We start from the raw sequence: 22,392 nt of genomic DNA on the forward strand, positions 1-22,392 counted from the left end.
ACTGCCACTTCCCACAGATAACCATCATTAAGTTTCTAATATATCTCTCCATATTTTTCTTTATATACCCAAACATATTCACATTTATAAGAAAATTTCATGTACGACCTTATATACATATATCTGAAAACCTAAGCAAAATATTAAAATATCCAGGAAAATACAAAATACCAAAATTGACCAGAGACAAAAGTATGAATTGGCAAATAATCTTAGAAGAGTGAAAAATGGACTCAAAGAGCTAACCCTAAAAACAAACCATGTCCAGCTATTATAATAAATAATTCTAACAAAACCTCAAAGTACAGATAATTCTCATCTATATATATAAAACCCTAAGCGAGATAGCCTAAATCAAACAAAAGGAGATAAAATTTTGTAGAAAATTTTGTTAAAAAGAATAAATACATCATGGTCAAGAAGGTTTTGTCTCTGAAATGCAAGAATGGTTCACCATTAAAAAAAAACCAACTTATAAATTTGTTTCTCTTCATTTAAAAAAGATGGAAGAAAAGAAAAGATGGTCATCTCAAGAGATGCCAATTTTTAAAAATTAAACTTAAAACCTATTCTTAATTTAATGCAAGAGAATTCTTAACAACTAGAAAAGGAAAAAAACTTCTTGGTTTGTCTACCTAATCAGAAATTCACAGGGGCCAAACAATTTTAATTCCATTAATATCACCAACATCCATACTGTACTACTGGACCACTAAGCAAAAGATATTAAGCAAAGAAAAACAAAGACAAGGAAAAAAAGGAAAATCCTTAATTTTTTACAAGCAATCTGTTTGTGCACTAGCCTATACAATAGCCACTAGCCACTGTGGGCTGTTCTGGGAACTTGAAATGTGGCTATATAGTCTAAACCGCATTGTGCTTTAAGTATTAAAATACACACGGAGTTCCAAAGACTCAATACAAAAAAATAAAAATAAAAATCTTTCACTAATTTTTAAATATTGATTACATGTTGAAATGATAATATTTCGGAAATTTTGCATTAAAGTGTATTGTTAAAGTAAATTTTGTCTGTTTCTTTTTACTGTTTTTTAATATGACTTTTGGAAAATTTAGAATTACATATGTGGTTTGCATCTATGGTTCACATTATATTTCTACTGGACAGAGATGTTCTAGAACATCAAGAGACTCAACTGACACTATTAGAATAGATTTTGGTACCATTCTATGACCCCAAAAAATCAACTTATGAAAAAATCAAAAGTCTTTCTATAAATGAGCAATAATTAGCAAGTCCAATCACAACAGCAACAAATCCAATAAAATATTCAAGAATAAATGCAAAAGAAATGTGGGAGACCTTTAAACAGACAACCAGAGAACTCGACTAAAGGTCATATGAGACCTGAATTAGTATAAAGGTACAACATATTTCCAGACAAAAGACTCAATAATGTAAAACTTCCCTCAAGTTAATCTAAAATTCAGTATAACTACTATCAAAATATCAAGAGGAATTTATGTAATATTTTGTAATACGGTATAAATAAAATACTGCTGGGTATGAAAATACATAAGAAAAAATTTTTTGAGAAGGACTAACTTAGTAAGGAATGCTCCTGGTCAAATAGCAAAATTTTTATAAAGCTATAGTCATTTACAAGTATGATTTTTGACAGGAGAGTAGACAAATAATTCAGTGGAAATGAGTTCAGAACAGCACTACATGTGTTTGAGAATTAAGCTTATGATACAGATAATATTCTAAATCGGTAAAAAAAAAATTCTATAACTGTCTTTGGGACAACAGAATTTAATCATTGCCTCAATATATATTTTGAAATGTTTTTCCTGATTTTTTTTAGAGAGAGAGGAAGGCAGAAGAATGAAGAGATAGAAGCACCAATGATAAGAGAGAAACATCCATCGGCTGCCTCCTGCACCCCCCTACACTGGGGGATCAAGCCTGCAACCCGGGTATGTGCCCTGACTGGGAATCGAACCAGCAACCTCTTGGTTCATGGGTCAAAGCTCAGCTACTGAGCAACACTGGCCAGCCTCCCCAGTATTTAACTACAGAAGTATGTGTATAAACCTTGAGTTGAGAAAGCCTTTTTCTTATGCAAGTTACAAAATTCAAAAAAATATAAAGAATAAAAATTTAACTACTTAAGAATTAAATGCGCCGAAACCGGTTTGGCTCGGTGGATAGAGCGTCGGCCTGCGGACTCAAGGGTCCCAGGTTCGATTCCGGTCAAGGGCATGTACCTTGGTTGCGGGCACATCCCCAGTAGGGGGTGTGCAAGAGGCAGCTGATCGATGTTTCTCTCTCATCGATGTTTCTAACTCTCTATCCCTCTCTCTTCCTCTCTGTAAAAAATCAATAAAATATATATTTAAAAAAAAAGAATTAAATGCTTTGTAATGAATTATATTATAAACAAAAATAGAGAAGAAAACATTTGTAACATATAAACAGAAAAGAATATTTATTTTTTAAAAGACTTCCTGCAAGTCAATAAGAAAACTAACAATCCAAAATAAAAATAGGTAATAAAAGTCCAAAGCAATAAAAAGAGGAAATGAGTTCATTAATAAGACAATGAGATCATTCATGAGAACAGAAAATTTTAGAAGACTTATAACACCCAGTGTTGTTAAAGGTATAGAAAACTACCAATAGTGAGAGGTCAAAGTAGTACAGAAATTTTGGAAGATGTTTGGCAGTTCTCATAAAAAAAAAAAAAAATGCACATCTCCATCAACCCAGCAATTTTGTTTCTTATACTAGAGAATACTTGAACAGGCACACAAAGATTCAAGTACAGGAATAGTTACTGTAACTTGTTTATAACTGTCAGATAATAAAAATAATGTGGGTTGTTCACCAAGAGCTATGGTTAATCCACACTACGGAATACAATATAAAGAGGTAAATATCTATGTATTAACCAGGAAATATCACTAAGGTATATTGTTAAGTAAAAAGAAGAAAGTTGCAGAAAAATTGAGGTTAAAAATTTTTAAATCACTCACTAAAATCATACTGTGTGTGTTTTAAAAACAGGAAGAACATGCCCTAACCAGTTTGGCTCAGTGGATAGAGCGTCCGCCTGTGGACTGAAGGGTCCCAGGTTCGATTCCAGTCAAGGGCATGTTTTGGGCACATCCCCAGTAGGGGGTGTGCAGGAGGCAGCTGATCAATGTTTCTCTCTCATCGATGTTTCTAACTCTCTGTCCCTCTCCCTTCCTCTCTGTAAAAAATCAATAAAAATATATTTAAAAACAAAACAAAACAGGAAGAACCAAGTGTACATCATACTGATAAGAGAAATTACCTCTGGCATGAAATTCAAGGACTTTTGCTTTATTTGTATAGTTAAATATTTTGCAATAAGAATATATTAATTTCATTTAGTTCCTTAAAAACAAATGTAAAATAGCGCTGGCTGGTTATGGCTCAGTTGGTTGGAGCATTCTCCTGTATACGGGGTGGGTTCAATCCCCAGTCCTGGTGCAGATAGGAGGCAACCGATCATGTTTCTCTCTCACATTGATGTCTCTCTCTCACTCTCCCTTCCTCTCTCTAAAATGAATAAAACATCCCTGAGGATTAATTAAAAAAAAAAGTAAAATAAAATTAATTGAATACAGACCCAATTAGTACATAATTATGTAAAATATGGAAAGAACCTCAGGCAAATCACAAAATATAAATATATGTAATACGCCCCATTTGAGTTTTTTTAATTGTTAATATACACATCTATGCAAGTAAATGCACCTACAGGTGCCTGGGAGATATGCTGCTTTGCGACTGATTTATTGTTTATCTTCATTTAAAAAAATTTCCAGTCACTTCCTTCCACTCAGAGTAAGCTCCGTAATTGTCTACCCCAGATCCACCACTGTGTATTCCAGGATTATAAGCAAAGAAAAACACAATTAGAAAGTTCAATCTGTAACAAAAATAATCACAAAATGGGGTTTTTAATCCTCTTCATAGCTGTGCATCTTCATTACTAGGAGAAATAAGAGCTGACTACCACTGGACAAATTTCACAAACAAGATTCTGATTCTCTTTTAGCACAACTTCACTCTCCTTTTATTTTTCCTTCCAGTTTTTCCAAGAGGGCTGAGAAGCTGCTTATAATACCAGACAAAATAACATTTTATTGAGAAGCAATCCCCCCAGCCCACCCACAAACATAGCCCTCCTTCCTTTCTCTGGTAAATATTATTGCTATGTTGCCTTTCCTTATAGGGAGAAAGGAGGCAGCCTGCCACTGCCTACATTGTAGTTTAAACTGGCCCATAATATTGGACCAGAGTTATTCCAAAGGCTCATTTCTTTTTGCTGATCCAAGCCTCTGATCTGTGACCCAAGAATCTTAGTGGAATTGCATTTTCCTGTTGGAAAAAAATAAAAAAAAATGTCTCCACCAGAAAAATAAGGGAAAGTTACAGTATATTTTTTTCTGCTCTAAAAAACAAATTAAGGATGGTAACCAAAGTTTTTAAATTGTATTCCTCAGGTCCTCCAAATAAAATCTTAAAATAAAATTCACCTAACTAAAAAGTATTGAAATTAACTAAAAGAACAAATCTGGTGTTGATGATTCAATTTTTTAAAGTACCAACTCAAGATTATTTAACCTTAACAATAAAAATGTGAGGAAGATATAAAATATGACAACTAAAGCATCAATACAAATAATTATTGAGGAAAAAAGGAACTCTTGTTCTACAAAATATTGAACTAAAAATAAACACCATTTTATTAAGACAATGAAATTGTTTTTTCATATTACTAAACCTGCTACTTGCCAAACTAGAATGGATTTCTTATATCTAATGATTACATTACAAAACACAAATTATAAAATCCTATCTAATAAAGATGGAATATGCTAATCGACCATCACGCCCCCATAAGATGGTGGCACCCACAGCCAATAAAGAGGAAATATGCTAATTGACTGTCACGCCCTCACAAGATGGTGGCGCCCATAGTCACAAGATTGTGGCGTCCAGTCCCCTCAGCCCTGCCTCATCCAGCCAGAGTCCCCTAGACCCCTCAGCACCACCTCATCCAGCGAGAGTCCCCCAGTCCCCTCAGCCCTGCCTCATCTAGCCGGAGTGCCCCAGTTCCCTCAGCCCCGATCGCAGTGGGGGCGATTGGGCCAGCAGGGGAGGGCAGTTGGAGGCGATTGGGCTGGCAGAGGAGGGCAGTTGGGGACGATCATGCCAGCAGGGGAGCAGTTAGGCATCAATCAGGCTGACAGGGGAGCGGTTAGGGGGTGATCAGGCTGGCAGGCAGAAGCGGTTAGGGGCAATCAGGCAGGCAGGCAGGCGAGCAGTTGGGAGCCAGCAGTCCTGGATTGTGAGAGAGATGTCCGACTGCCCATAAGAAAAGAGTAATATGCAAATTGACTGTCACTCCAACACACAAGATGGCTGCCCCCATGTGGACAAAGATGGCTGCCACCATGTGGACACAAGATGGCTGCCACAAGATGGCCAGCAGGGGAGGGCAGTTGGGAGGGACCAGGCCTGCAAGGGAGGGCAGTTGGGAGCGATCAAGCCTGCAGGGAAGGACAGTTGGGGGGGCCCCAGGCCTGCAGGGGAGAGCAGTTGGGGGGAGGGCAGGCCTGCAGGGGAGGGCAGTTGGGGGGACCCAGGCCTGCAGGGGAGGGCAGTTGGGAGGGACCAGACCAGCAGGGGAAGGCAGTTGGGAGGGACCAGACCAGCAGGGGAAAGCAGTTAGGGGTGATGAGGCTGGCAGGGGAGGGCAGAGACAAATCCTAGATAATAAAAGAGAAACATGCAAATTGACCGTACCTCCGCTACGCCCAGTTTTAAATCCTAGGGCATTTATTAATAAAAAGGAACAAAGGGAGAAGCATGGTATTGGGACCAGGTAGCTGACTCTGCCACAATGGGCAGTCGGGCTGGCAGGGGAGCAGTTAGGCATCAATCAGGCTGGCAGCGGAGTGGTTAGGGCAGTGATGGGCAAACTTTTGAGTTTGGTGTGTCAAACTTTGCCAAAAAACTGAGCATAACTCGGGTAATGTGTCACTTTGAGGAAAAAACATTATTTCGCAAATGTTTCATCCTCAGGAGCAGCAAATGTTTCATCCTCGGCATGCGGCCACCTCAGCAGCCGCGTGTCATCAGAAATGGCTACGCGTGTCATCAGAAATGGCTACACGTGTCAGTGCTGACACACGTGTCATAGGTTCGCCATCACTGGGTTAGGGGGTGATCAGGCTGGCAGGCAGAAGTGGTTAGGGGCAATCAGGAAGGCAGGCAGGCGAGCAGTTGGGAGCCAGCAGTCCTGGATTGTGAGAGGGATATCCGACTGCCCGTTTAACGGGCAGTCGGACATCCCTCAAGGGGTCCCAGATTGGAGAGGGTACAGGCTGGGCTGAGGGACACACACCCCCGTGGAAGAATTTCGTGCACGGGGCCTCTAGTAAGTAAATAAACTGCAATAAGTTGGAGGGGGAGGAGAATGTTACCTAAATGTCATGATCATCCTTGAAGGAAGACACGTTTAGAAATCTATCAATGAATAGAACTGACCACTGGTTTATGGACTTTTTTTATAGGTTTACAAGTCAACCAAAGATGCCATTCCACTTCCTACCTTTTTAAAATTTTATTTCATTTCTCTTTTTTACTTTCTTCCTTACTTGGAAAATCCTTCAAGGTCCAAATTACATTCGTTCATCCTAATAAATCCTAATAAAAATCATGTATATAAAGCAAAAAATAACTATTCTCTCCTCTCTGCTCTCACAGCACTTTGGTTACATCTCTCTAGCACTAACCTAACACTGTGTGACTTTGAATGGACTTATGTTACACTAGAGGCCCCATACACGAAATTCATGCAAGGGGGCTCAGCCCTCGCAGCCCCTCGCAGCCTCTCCCGACCCTCGCAGCTCCGCTGCGTCCGGAAGGTCATCTGGACAATCATTCTGCTGTTCGGTCTAATTAGCATATTAGCTCTTTATTATATAGGATTCGCACAAGTCTTCCCGGGAACTCCTTGATGGGAAAGAATTACATCTTGTCATATTTTATATTCCTTGGAGGGATTCAACTTACAAACTTAATTTGTTCCTTTATTTACTTACTTCACTTACCAAAGCATATAATAAATAATACAAATTTCATATTTGACAATTTTACAGTCTATAAATAAATATAAATTTTACATTTGCTAATTAAAGGAAAAGCATATTATTTTTAAAGTTCTAAACATAGGTGTCAAAGTGGCTTTAACCCTATATTATAAATTATACTTTAATGAGGGTACTAGAAGACAGGCACAGTATTTTCAGAACCTAGGGCTGGACTACAAATGGGTACAATATTTATGAAGGACAATCTGGCAATGTGCATCACAAGCATTAGAAATATGCAGATTACTTGGGGCTTGTTTGGGAGGCAACTGATCAATATGTCTCTCTCACGTCGATGTTTCTCTCTTCTTCCCTTCCACTATGGAAATCAATGAAAGAAAATATCCTCAGGTGAGGATTGGAAAAAAAAAAAAGTAGATGTCTTTTTAAAAAATATATTTTTAATGCTTTCAGAGAGGAAGGGACAGAGAGAGAGAGAGAGAGAGAGAGAGAGAGAGAGAGAGAGAGAGAGAGATCAATGATGAGAGAGAATCATTGATTGGCTGCCTCCTGGGGATTGAGCCCACAACCCAGGCATGTGCCCTTGACCGGAATCGAACCTGGGACCCTTCAGTCTGCAGGCTGATGCTCTACCCACTGAGCCAAACTGGCTAGGACTAGATGTATGTCTTGGATGTTGTTGGTACAAAGAGAGCATCATAGTGTCATGCCCAGAATGAGCCATTCTCTACCACTGGGCACACATACCAAATGTGCTTCCATAAGACCTTTCACAATGAGCCCTCAATTCTGTTAAGTGTTATACAGTAGAGGCAGAATTTGAAAAGGTGTTAAAAGAGAACTCTGGCAAAGGGAGTAAAATGAGTGAGAAAAAAAATGGCTAGAATGGAAGAGAATATTTACAAAACAACTATTTGTTAAAAATAATTATTTGATCAAGAAACCATGTTTTAAGCATTTTATGTAGAACATATTAGTTTGTTACTTAAATAAAGGCTTTCAATGTGCTTTGAGAAAACCAGCTGAGTATTTTGGGTCATTGTATACATTATAATTTCTAAAACTTAAAACAACGGTAAATAGGTTCCAGATTAGCATTTCTTAGTAGAATGTCTAATTTTCATGAATGGATTATTGATGTTAAGTGGTAGGTGTAGGATGGCCAGTTGTTAGGGCATGACTACAAAGGGACACAAGGGAACTTTTTGGAGTGATGGAATTGTTTAATATCTGGATTATGGTGGTTATTATATGACTGTATTACTTATTAACATGAAGAGAACTGTATACCACAAAAGGTGAACTCAATAAACTTGACTCCACCCTACCCATCTCCAATATAATGTTGGCACAGATGTGGAGCAACATAATTCTCATATACTCTAGTGGGAGTATAAATTGATGCAAATACTTTGGGAAACAGGATAATTATAACTAGAATAGTTGAATGATTCACATCTAGGATAGAGCAAATCCACTAGTTATTACACCCAACAAAGTGCTTACATGTGTGCAAAGACATGCACAAGAATGTACATAGCGGCATTATTTTAATAGCCAAATGTTGGAAATAAATCAAATATATATTACACCATAAAGGATAAATAAAAAATGGGTTAGTCTTAAAATGTAATAATATATAATAATAAAAATGTACAAACTATTCTTCATGCAAAAACATGGATGACTTTCACACATAAGCAAAAAAAGAAAGACACAAAAGAATGCCTAACATATAGTTCCATTTATATAAAGTTCATCCGTGGTGCTAGAAGTTGGATAGTGGGAAGGGAGAGTGATGAGAAGAATGCGTTCTAAGGGTTTCTGGTGTGCTGGAATTACTTGATCTGACTCTTCTGTATATTACACTTAAATAAAAACGTTTACCAGTAAGAAAAGAAAAAAAAAAAATAGCCCAACCAGAAGGTCACGGTTTGATTCCCAGTCGGGGTACATGCCCAGGTTGCGGGCTCAATCACTGGTGGGGGGAGGGGGTGTGCAGGAGTCAGCTGACTGATGATTCTCTCTCATCATTCATATTTATATCCTTCTCTCCCTCTCCCTTCCTCTCTCTGAAATCAACAAAAACAAATTTTAAAAAAGAAGAGAAAAAACAGTATGCATCCCTTTTTTAAGATGATTATGATGATGATGCTAGGTATATACCATATTGCTCAAAGCAATTATCTTTGATTACTGGAATTAAAGGTGATTTGATTTCTAAAATGAGAATGTAGTAAAAGAAACCTAAAATTTTTTAAAAGTTCACAGGATATCTTGAGAACAGTATTTGTTAAAATAAATATATTAAAATGTTGGTGTAATGAAGGAGCATCACATTTGATGTTGTATCTTTATTAAAGGGCAGAGTCCTCAAGTACCTCTTTTTGTGTGTAATCAACTGATGTGTTAAGAAAATGTGCCCTAGCCGGTTTGGCTCAGTGGATAGTGTCGGCCTGTGAACTGAAAGGTCCCAGGTTTGATTCCGGTCAAGGGCACATGCCGGGCTGTGGGCTTGATACCCAGTGGGGGACTAGCAGGAGGCAGCCAATCCATGATTCTCTCTCATCATGGATGTTTCTATCTCTGCCTCTTCCTTTCTCTCTGTAATCAATAAAAGCATATTTAAAGAAAAAGAAAATGTAATATCTAGTAATTATTTTTGTTATTTTAAAATGAATGTAAAACAGCAAATAAATAAATAAATAAAATGTAAAACAGTAACATACACACCCTTGAATGGCCAGTCACACTATAGTGCTAGCAAACGGAGGAGGGTGGGGGGGTCACTAACAGATTCACTGTTTTACATGTGTTTACATTTAAAGCACTCTCGAAATATCTGATGACTGCAAGTTCCTAAAACAGTTCTGAGTCAAATTCAATTTTCCTAACACAAAACAACATGATATTACTACCCCCATCCTGTGTCCCAAAAGGAATGCTTTTTTAAGCATCTCAAAAAAGAGAAAAAAAAAAAAAACATCATAAAAGAACAGAGAAAAATGTTTTAAAAATTCATAGTACAGTATAAGAAATTTTATCCACCTCTGTAGTTTGAAATCTGTCAGGATGTCTGATTTATAAACTGGCATAATATAAGCCATATGGAACTTTTTAAAAATTTTGTTCCATTAAGAATAGAAAATAAAACTGTTAAAGAAAATTTGAAAAAACCCACTGAAATAATTTAGTATTTTATGAAGCTACCTGTTTTCAAAAAGAAAAATCAATGAAAGTTAACAGAATTTATCTGTCTCAGTAAAACTTTAGATTCCCACATCCCTAAAACAAACATTTATGACAACCTAAAATGAATCAAGCACTATATTAAAGTGTAAAAGCATGAAGGGAAAAATGAATAAGAAACCTATTATCTTCAGAGGTAATCCCATCTCATACCCACACACAAACACATTAGGCAAATTAACTAGGATCCATAAAATAAGAAAGGGGCACTGAGAACTCGAGGACAGACACCAGGTCACTTCATCCCATCTGTCCCAATGTCAGCCTCGAAAGCAGTGGTTCTCAAAATCATGCACGGACCACTAACGAAGTGAGGGGTGGTTATGCACTATCCTTTTTAAAACCTTCAATAATGATGTGTATTAGAAAAATATATAACTAGCACTTCGATCTCACAATTTCCAAGGGTTTACCACTTACTATAAAGGTAGAGTAATTATGCTTACAATTTTGGAAAAGAGAAGTATACTGGAATTCAAGCTATCTATAATAGTAAAAGGGTAATATGCTAATTAGACCGGACATCATTCCAGATGTCCTTCCTGACAAAGCTGGGGCCGGAGGGAAGCCAGCCCGGGTCCCGGGTGCCAGAGGGAAGCTGGTGCCGGCAGCCAGGAGAAGGAAGGCCTATTCTTGCATGAATTTTCATGCATTGGGCCTCTAGTACTGATATAAGACAAAATCATGATGGCTGCATGGGTGTGGTTAAGTTGGAGAAATACTGCCCTACAGGAAAATAAGTCCTATACGGCAGCTCTAAGTATCTGGCAGTGTATATACCTCCACAGGAGTCCTCCTCCTCAAATGAAATAAGCCCTGTCCCCACAACGTTCCTCCTTGATACATGGTCTCTAACCCCTCAGCACTCTGACCACTCCTCTCTCTGCTGGTGATGAGGTAACCCCAACAAAACATAAAATTTAGGTATGTGTGTTGACGATGGAAGAGAAATATAAGTAACTTTCAACAAGCTTTAACCAGATATAATCAGTTATTCCTTCTTTAGCCGAAGAAATCCAACAATGTAATAAGCCACCCATGTGAAAATGAGAGCCTTTTTGTCTAAAATTTTTGTTGCTACTACAAACACCCAAGCCCTCAAAAACAAAGAATAAACTTATTAACTTTAACAATACCAGTAACGAAAAACAATTAATTTAGAATCCACAAATTAAAGTTTCTACTAGAAAAATCTTAGACAAATTGCCTACATTAGCATTGAAATTCCACTTGTGAAGAAGTAAATATAAATCAAATAACTGCAGATGTAATCAAGTATGTAGTATAGATTTATTACTACCTTCAGTAACAGTCATTTTTTCCATATACATTTCCAACTGTTACTTTTCTGGGAATTAAAAACTGGCTCCATGCTAGATGGCCACAGATAAAAGAATCTGTGAGTAACTACTACGCCCTTGTTGAAAGTGACACTCAAGGAAAGATGGAAAGAGTTTCTTCCCAAAACTCTGACCACTTCAATGTTACTGATAATCCCAAGAAGAAAGCCTTAGTGATGGAGAATGGTGTTCCAGGCCTGAAAGGCAGCAATAACAGTGTCATCGATCGTCAAAGCCCAAGAAGGTGGGAGCTGAGGACACTAGGAATCTAGAATCTTTTTTGTTTATTTTAAAAATATATTTTTAATTGATTTCAGAGAGGAAGGGAGAGGGAGAAATAGAAACATCATGATGAGAGAGAATCATTGATTGGCTGCCTCCTATATGACTTCCATTGGAGATCGAGCCCACAATCTGGGCATGTGCCCTGACCAGGAATTGAACCGTGACCTCCTGGTTCATAGGTCGATGCTCAACCACTGAGCCATGCCAGCCAGGCAGAAACTAGAATCTTTGAAACGAGAGGACATACATAAATTTTGGGAAAGGGAGATTCCGAATTAATGATGCCAGAAGGTTTGTAAGACATAAATGATCTGCAAACAAAATTTACAGATAGTAAATGTGAGACATGCAAATAAAAGTGAATACAATAGAATGGAATGGCCTAAAGATATTCATGAAATTGAAAAAATATTCCCAAAGCATTCAATTCAATGAGCAGTTAATAAACACATACTAACAACAGCTTCCAACATGGGCTATCCAGACTGGCACTGGTTCCAGCATTCAGCCCCTCTATCAGGAAATTATATGTCATGCCAGTAAAAGGTATTCTGAGAAGAGCAAGGTCACGCCCAGGACAGGAGTGACAGAGGCATTCACGCCTTCTCTTTCAACATAATGAGACATCCTGTGGTTTGCTGTGCTTAATGTATTACCTAAGTTTAATTAAACTGACTCTCATAAAAATCTATTTTAAAAAGAATGGAACCATAAAACTTTTTAAACTTTCTGGCCAAGAAATCACAGATAGAGAAAATATATATTAAAAATTTAAGTACAAGCAAACAAGACAAAACGCAGCAGGGCTGACCTTTCTTCTACCTGAGTGGCCATTGGCCATTCTGTAAGCTCAAAACAAAGCAACAGTAATCAGATCTCTGAAGAAAACTGCCTTCCACCCATCACCAAGATGCTCTGAAAATACAGAGTTATACCCACTATTACTAACAATAAACATGGTTCCAAATATATACTGTTTCCCAGGACATTAAATGATGACTTTATGAAGCCATGGTGATTAGCAAGGCACTTAAAAACTCATCCAGGTGATTATTATTAATTTTTGTCTTATAAAAAACATTTGTTAAAATTGTAATTACGTTACAGTTTTCATTTATCTTATCCTCTGGAAAATGTCAATTTGTAGAGGTCTCATAATGTACATAGTATCTATAATAATAAAAGCGTAATATGCTAATTAGACTGGATGTCCTTCCAGACGTCATTCCAGATGACCTTCCAGATGAAGCCAGGGCTGCGAGGGAAGCCCAGGTCCCGGATGCCAGAGGGAAGCCGGTAATGGCAGCCAGGGGAAGGAAGGCCTACTCTTGCATGAATTTTGTGCATCGGGCCTCTAGTATAACAATGCATTATATAACTTATAAATCAATTCACTTAAATCAACAGTCTGCTTCAAAAGCGTGTTTCAAATAAAGGAATAATGATAGAAATAAAAAAATAAAAAATAATAAAAGCATGTATCGATGGGATGTACGATCAATAAAGTTTAAAGACCACCATACTCAAGGAACTGTCGGGTGGAGAGGTGACAGAAGTGAAGAAAAGGGGGAAGAAAAGGGGGGAATAAAATGGCTTCTGCCATTTAATTATGATCTACACAAATAATCACATTAAATCGCACCAAGCATTATCTTCATCCACCCGATTTTACAGATAAAGAAATCAAACTCAAAGAGGCTAACCTCCTCTCCCACGTGACGGGGCTCAGCAGAGCTGCTCTATGTGTAAAGCAGGCGCTCTCACTCACTACCCTCCCTGCCCCTCTGGCTCCAAACAATAAAGGGGGCTCTAGCCAGAATTACCAGGTGTACCGGTTAATAATGCAGATTTTATAATCAAAGAAAACACGATAATTTCAAGAGAAACATCAAAAGTGCTTTATTCAAAGTAATATCCATCGCTAGCTACACATTTCCCCCATCTTTCAGGTAATTTGTGGAGACCGTCCCGAAAGAACTTTCCTTGTTTTCAGGCAAACCATTCAGAGACCCAATTTTCCACTTCTTCCTATGTTTTGAAGTGCTGCTCAGAAAGTGTGTGTGCCATCGATCGGAACAAGAGGTCATCTGAAGGAGCAAGGTCTGGTGAATACAGCGGGTGGGTTAATACTTCCCAGGCAAGATCTTTTAACATGTCTTCTTAACCTGATTTTGAAGTGTGTGATGGTGCATCATCATGAAGCAAAATTACTTTGCCGTGTCTTCTGGAACATTCTGGTCGTTTCACGATCAAAGCGTGGTTCAAATTGATTATTTGTTGTTGGCAGCGATCAGTATTAAAGGTTTCACCTGGTTTTAGAAGCTCATCATACACCACACCTTCCTGATCCCACCAAATGCAGAGCATTGTCTTCTTTCCGAAGCCATTTGGCCTTGCAGTCGATGTTGATGGTTGACCTGGATCAACCCATGATTTTGTGCGTTTGGGATTCTCAAAATAAATCCACTTTTCATCGCCAGTCACAATTCGATGCAAAAAAGACTTTCTTTCGTGCCACTGAAGCAACATTTTACTGATGACTTTTTGGTTTTCCATTCGTCTTTCATTCAGTTGATGTGGCACCCATTTTCCTTCCTTTAAAATCTTCCATTGTTTGTAAACAATCGGAAATTGTATGCTGAGCAACGTTTAATTTTTCTGCAAGTTGTTTTTGAGTTTGACACGCACCTTCATCCAATAATGCTTGTAATTGTTGGTCTTCAAACTTTTTCGATTGACCTGGACATTCTTTGTCTTTCACATCGAAATCATCACTTTTAAAGCATTTAAACCAGGGTTCACAAGTATCTTGAGATGGAGCATGTTCACCATAAGCTTCCTGAAGTATACAGTAACTTTCAGCAGCACTTTTCTTCAAAATAAAGTAAGGAATTAAAACTTCCTGCCAATGCTTTTTTTGGCCCAAAATTCAACATTTTTAAGCATAAAGATATCTATGATTTTAACACCTTCAGAAAGTTTGACATGAAGTTTTGAAGCTTGCTGTCAATACAACAAAATAGCATACATATCAAATTGCATATATATCAACATATGTGTAACTCCATCTATTAAAAAAAAAATCGCATTATTAACTGATACACCTGGTATACGTTTAAAACAGCACAGATCAGATATTCAGCACATGGGATATAACAGGCCTAAATTCAACCTATTTTGCTATAAGGAGTAGTATTCTGTGGTTTACAATAAATTTAGACCCCAATTATTTTGCCACGCTTCTCTCCCACTCTTCACCTTCATCCACAGAATCCTATATAATTTGGTTTTGGTTTTTGCTTGGATTATTCTATTGGCTCTTCTACTTTCTGCTTGTTCATCTTGGTACTCGATCTGCATTTCCTGACTTCCTCCTAAGGAACCATCTCTCCTAGGCATTCTGCCTCCTTCTTCTGTTGAACAAATATTTACTACATTGTCTCTGGCGGACTTGCTCGGATTCTTCAATAAATTGTTACTACATTGAAGGTGCCCATAATCTAGTCTGAAGAGGGGAGACAGGTAGGAAAGTCGTTATAATACAGCATCCTGTGAGTTTTACAGCGTGCTGTGGGGAAAATGAGGGCTGGGTCTGCTGGAGTACTCCTGGAGAGTTTACCAAAGCAGCAGCTGGACCCTGGGAGTAAAGGGAATGACGGGTCTACAGGTGGAGGAGAAAGCACTGCAGGGCATGGAATGGTAGCAGACAAAGCTGGGCAGGCGTGGGGCAGGCTGTGAGGGCACGACAGTGCTTCCCAAGGTATGTGCTGCTGCCCAGTTCTGAAGGGCCACAAACAGGCAAAGAATTCAATTCCTTTCTCAGGTTCTTACAAACCATGACACACAATTATAAGGCCGTTACTTTCGGTGTTATGTATATTAACACTGATCTATTAACTTACTAAGTCAGTTATGGGATATTGTACTTGGTTTTCATAAACTTCAAAAAACAATTACTAGAGTTTATAGGAGATCCTACCTAGTTTCCTATGGAAAAGCCTGGCTGCTCCTCATGCTCGTCTGTGCTGCGAAGTTCTTTGTGCACAGACACATGACTCACACATGTTGGAAATCTGGAGTCTGGGAGGATGTTCTGTTATTGAGGCACTACTCACTTTGTTGTGAACTGGTCATGGCCTGAATTCAATTGATGTATTTCAAGTTTTTTAAGTTACAAACTTTTGTTAAGTTATCCTCAAAACGATCAATTAAGAAGGTTGTGGGTTCTCTGATTAGTCCTCCAAAGTACAGTGATGCATAACTAGTAAGACCACACTACCAATACGATACCCTTCCCCTGCCAGCACTAACCAGCAAGATATAAGAGGGATGGGGTGTTCTCAGAGCCCTGAATCCTTCAGATAAGATGCTTCCTTTGAAGCCATGAGGCCAAAAGCCTCACCAAGACAATCTGCCAAAGGCTATAATTAGAGCTGATTCCTTATCTTCTCCTACAAGATGCTCAGAACTCATCATATTATGCCTTATGTCCCTGATTACTGGATTTACTGCATCAGCAAAGAGACGACCTAAAGCTCCATCATACCTGGGCTAAATGTCATATGGTTCAGTATGTCCCCTACACTGGCATGATCTCCCACCGCTCTCCCCATCCTGACCCTTCAGGAATTTACATGGTTCATAAAAAAAATCCTCTATATTTTCAAGTTCAACCTCACATATGTTATAACTTAAACATTAGAAAACTTCAATGAAAAGGTTTCATAGTTGATCAGATATAGTTGGAAAGAGAATTAGTGAACTGAAGGATAAATCTGAAGGAATTACCCAGAATGCAGAGAGAGAGAGAGAGAGAAAGAGAGAGAGAGAGAGAGAGAGAGAGAGAGAGAGAGAGAGAGAAGGAGAGAAATGGAATTAATTTTAAGAGAGATTAAGAGATATGAAGAAGAGAAGAGAAGGTCTAACTTATGTCTGGCCAGAATTTCATAAGTAAAAAGAAATAACACAACAAAATAAAACTGCAGATCACAAAAAACAGAAATTTAATGATCTTCATCCCCACCACCTCCAAGGTCACAAAACTACAAGACTTAAATCAAGTTTCAGGCTTTTTGCAATATATCACATCACTCAGAGAGGAGAGAAAGGAAAATACAGTTTGCTAAGAACTCCATTAGGCTTACATCACGTATATGCTATTTCTCTAACTGGGATGCATGAACTCTTGGAGATAGTCCATGATGTGCTAAAAATAAGTAAGGTCAGAAAACAAACATGGTAGTTTTTCCTGGACCATTAATTTCACACAAAGATTTCAAAAAAGTTAATTAAGTCATTGCACTGGCATATAATTCCATTTAGTAGTTATAAAACAAAAGTGAGTATGTTTACCAAAGTAGAACTTAAATGTGCATTAATTTGTAACATAAAATATGTGCCAAGTGGCTTCTGAAAAATTCCTAGGTCCTTAATGTTATGCACCCATGTCTCAGCTATTATGGTTAGGCTTAAAAAGCACTGTTAATGGCTCTAATGGCTTTCTCAACAATGTGTGAATTAGGAGAATTCAATATCTGTGTAACAATAAAAAAGATTATGTAATTCACTGTTTTTGTTGTTTCTTTTACTCTGAACTTAAATGTTTTACCTTTGAAGAGTATAACAAAAGAGCTGGGGGTTGAGGACAAAAACTGCTACACAGAGCGGGAGACGTACAAGGGTCTGTTCTCATCACACTGCTTTCTGGTTGCTAGGAGGTTCTGATAACTCCTACAAATAGCCCACCCTAGAAAGTCAGTTTATTATACAGTTTATTATGCCTTCTGGTCATCCACTATACATGATCACTCAATTGTAAGTCAGGATTAGGGTGAGTTACAAGTAACAGACCTGAGTAATAATGGCTTCAACAGAAGTCCAAAAGCAGGAGCCGCAGAGCTTGCAGGTTGCTCCATGATGTTCAAGAGCCAGGCTCCTTTTCACCCGCTGCTCCACTGTGTACAGCAGGTGTCCTCAAACTATGGCCAGCGGGCCACATGCAGGTGTTTCTTTCCGTTTTGTTTTTTTACTTCAAAATAAGATATGTGCAGTGTGCATAGGAATTTATTCATAGTTTTTTTTAAACTATAGTCCGGCCCTCCAACGGTCTGAGGGACAGTGAACTGGCCCCCTGTTTAAAAAGTTTGAGGACCCCTGGTGTACAGTCTCTGTTCCTAAGTTTACTCATGGTCCAACACGGCTAAACCCACTCCAGCCATCCTATTTTCATTCAAACTGAGGTGAGTACATGCATTCTCTTTAAGAACTCGACCTATAAGTTTGCCTATACCACTTCTGTTTACATTCCCTTGGCCAAAATATAGACCATACCTGGCTACAAAGGGGACTGAGAAATCTGATCAATGCTTGGCATCCATGTAGTTAGCTAAAACGGGGAGACAGATCAACTAGCAGTCACTGTCATACCACATCCGAATAAATCCTTTGCAATGTCCCCAAAATATGCCTCTTCTACTTGACATGATGGAACAGCCAGCTTGCCTTACATACCCTGTCTTTTAAGCCCTTTAACTTAGCTCAGGAAAAACAACTGTGCCCAGATAAACCAGCGAGCTTTAGGAACAACATGAGAGCTGGCAGAAGTACTGGTAGTCTTCCCATAACACTCTCCCTTTGAATACAAGCAACAGGAGGCCTCAAACATGTGCCATTAATCATACAGCCAAAAGGAGGAAGTAAATAACTTCAGCTGTTTTACTGCAAGAATTTGCCTGCTCTCCTAATCTGACCAATTCAGGAACTGAAATTAAAAGTAACACCTTGGATTTAAACCGCACCTTTCTTTATTAGGACTCAAACTTTTCAAGCATAGAGTAATACACTATTTTGTTTTCAAAACATATCCTAATTACAAGATAAAAGATATTATTTGCACATTTTAAATGTCTCTTGAATATTTAATTTGCTATATGTGTATATATACATATACACAGGGGCAAGAACTGAAAAAGAATAAGAAAAAAAGTAAGATTGATTTGTTACAATGGTGGAATTATAGCTAATCTTATTTTTTAAATTTTCATAACTTCTAATGGTCTCTGTGAGATAATTCTTGGAGAAACATTAATGGCATGAAAAATACAACATAATGTTACATAAACAAGACAGGATTTTACAGCCCAGACAACATGGCTCAGTGGTTGAGTGTCAACCTATGAACCAGGAGGTCACAGTTCCATTCCTGGTCAGAGCACATGCCCAGGTTGAGGGCTTGATCCCCAGTAGGGGGCGTGCAGGTGGCAGCCAATCAATTATTCTCTCTCATTGATCTCTCTCTCTCTCTCTCTCTCTCTCTCTCTCTCTCCCTCTCTCTCTCTCGCTCCCTTCCTCTCTGAAACACACACACACACACACACACACACACACACACTAGTGGCCCGGTGCACGAAATTTGTGCATGGGGCCGGGGGTTGTGTTCCTCAGCCCGGCCTGCACCCTCTGCAATCTGGGACCCCTCAAAGGATGCCCTACTGCCGGTTTACAGGGATCGGGCCTAAACCAGCAGTCGAACATTCCTCTCACAATCTGGGACTGCTGGCTCCAGCTGCTCACCTGCCTGCCTGCCTGATTGCCCCTAACCACTCTGCCTGCTGGCCTGCTCACCCCCAACTGCTCCCCCTGCTGGCCTGCTCACCCTCGCCTTCCCTTCCCACTGGCCTACTCGCCCCCAACTGCCCCCTGCTGGCCTGCTCACTCCAAACTGCCCCCCCCCACTGTCCTGATCACCTCTAACTGACCCCCACTAACGACCTGCTCACCCCCAGCTGGCCCCCCTACTGATCTGCTTACCCCCAATGGCCCTGCCCCCACCAGCCTGATCACCCACAACTGCCGTTCCATCCTGGCCTGATCACCCCCTGGAGACCCAAGCTCCCAGCCCCTCCTTTTTTTCTTTCTTTCTTTCTTTTTTTTTTTTCAGCGCCTCCTTGAGCAGAGGCCAGGGCCGGCTGGAAGCAAGTATCTGGGATTTATTTATCTTCTATAATTGAAACTCTGTAGCCTTGAGCGGAGGCCAGGGCCGGCCAGGGCGGGCGGGAAGCTTGGCTTCCTCCATCACCGGGGCAACCCAAGCCTCCTGCTCGCTCCAGCTCCGTGGCCGCCTCCATCTTGGTTGGGGTAATTTGCATACCCGCTCCTGATTGGCTGGTGGGCGTGGCTTGTGGGTGTAGCAGAGGTAGGTCAATTTGCATGTTTCTCTTTTATTAGTGTAGATGAATTTACAAAAAACCATATTGTCATTAGTCAGTGTTGTGACTGTAAAAACAGATAAGGAAAATACAAAATCAAACTGTAAGTCATGTAAAGTCATTTAAATACCTCTGAGAGGTATGGCCCAGCTGGACAGAAAGAATATGAAAGAATAGAAAATGCACCCCAGGAGTTCAAAAAACAGAGCTGGAGGAAGTTGGCTCTACCGATGTGAGCTTATGCTAATGCATTTTCAAAGGTGGCAGGATCAGCCCATGAGGCAAAACTTGAAAACTTGATTTGGGAAGGATGAAAAAACCTAACTCTTTTTAGGTATAAAACACAGATATTTACAGCATATAAACAGTATATATTTGTAATTTTAAATTTTCCTTTGGGAGTAGCAATGGCAATTAGGAAAAAAATGGTCTAAAAAGGCTCTTTAGGATGGTGATAATAAAGAAAAAGGTTAAGAAACACCAGTCAACAAAAATCACCCTGAAGAATAAAGTACTGGTGTAACTCAAAATAAAGTACTGGTTAAACTGAAAAGTAATAAACAAGGGTAAATAAAAAATTCATATAAAATTGCAAACCAAAGACATCTGAAGAATAAAACATATGTCTACGCACTGCTGTCATCCCTGGTAAACTGAGGACAGGTACTTTACTCCTTATCAAATATTACTATACATGATCATGATAACCATGTCCTTGCTTGTCATTAGAGTTTCACCATCTACAGACAGAACTCTAAACAACATAGTTTAGATTTGCCTGGCTTTCTTGATATAGGTTTACCTGTCCTTGAATTTTCATATTGTGCGTGTTTTCTTGTAACTTGCTGTTTTGACACAAGGTCGTGTTCTAAGAGTTATCCAGTTTATGTGTAGAGTTGTAATTCTTTAGCCTGAAAAATGGTACTGATAGCTAGCAAGGCTTCCAATTTGATGAAGTTATGGTTAAGGATGCTAAGGAGGTTGCTGCTGGATCTGTGTTTGCCCTTTTTAATAATCTAGGGGGGAGTTGCTTAATTTTGTAAGCAGAAAGGATGAAGGAACATGAAACATATAAGATAAAATATGTAAGGTGTTTGTAAAACTAGAGAAATTGATACAAACAAGAGGGGGAAAAAGATGAGGCAGGTAAATAAATGGTAACTAGTATTTGTTTTCAGCATTTATCATGTTCTAAAAAATTGCTCACTACTTGTCATGTTATTTAAATGTAACAAAAGCCCACAGACAGGTAAAGAGAGTCTAAATGCCATTTTTTAAGTGAGGAAATTAGGGATCAGCAAAGTTAAGTAACTTAATCAAAGCGACACAGCTAGGAGGAGGCAGGGCCCAATTTCCAGCTCAGGCCTAGCTGATGCCAAAAGCTATATTACTTTCCAATCCACCCATTATTTTGCTGGTGAGAATGGCTCTCTGCTTCTCTCCCTCCCTTTCTTTTGTCTAGCCTCTGTCACGTGTGGGACCACCATGGCCTTACAGAAGTGAGCGCAGAGCTGCCTCTCTCTGTCCACAGCCACCTAATTTGATTCAATGGGCCTTCACAGACCATGGTCTGGCTCACAAAGCCTACTAACAAATAGAAGAGGGAAAAGGGAAGACATTTACCATAATCTTACAAGGAATCATCATTCCATTTTTACAGATGGGGAAAGGCTTCGAGAGTTTACAAAATTTCACAAGCTTATAGAGCTAAATAGCTCTCAGTAAAAATGTGAGCCCAGGTCTGGTCCAAACTTCACATTCTTCAGAATCTTACCTAGCAATTCAGGAAGAATTAGGAGCTTAGAGATAGCTTTTTAATGAACAACCTGAAAATTACAACATTTATTCATCCTCATAGTGATTCTATTTTCCCCCAACATTTTATGATAAAAATTGTCAAACGTGCAGAAAAGCTGAGTTATATAGTGAATACATACTTATACACTCATCTAGATCAGGGGTCCTCAAACTTCTTAAACCGGGGGCCAGTTCACTGTCCCTCAGACCGTTGGAGGGCCGGACTATAGTTTAAAAAAAACTATGAACAAATTCCTATGCACACTTGCACATATCTTATTTTGAAGTAAAAAAACAAAACGGCAAAAACACCCGCATGTGGCCCGCGGGCTGTAGTTTGAGGACGCCTGTCCTCGATTTCACATTACCATTTTGCTAAATTTGTGATAACGTCCCCA

At 39.0% G+C, this 22,392-nt stretch overlaps 1 protein-coding gene across 3 annotated transcripts in view; it reads right to left on the reverse strand.

Annotated features, from left to right (window-relative positions):
* The window catches only part of DYM (dymeclin), a 241,845-nt gene that overhangs the window by 129,918 nt on the left and 89,535 nt on the right, over positions 1 to 22,392 (reverse strand). The window lies entirely within an intron of this gene.

The sequence above is a fragment of the Eptesicus fuscus genome, chromosome 12 (assembly GCF_027574615.1).
Source record: "Eptesicus fuscus isolate TK198812 chromosome 12, DD_ASM_mEF_20220401, whole genome shotgun sequence".
Classification (NCBI taxonomy): domain Eukaryota; kingdom Metazoa; phylum Chordata; class Mammalia; order Chiroptera; family Vespertilionidae; genus Eptesicus; species Eptesicus fuscus.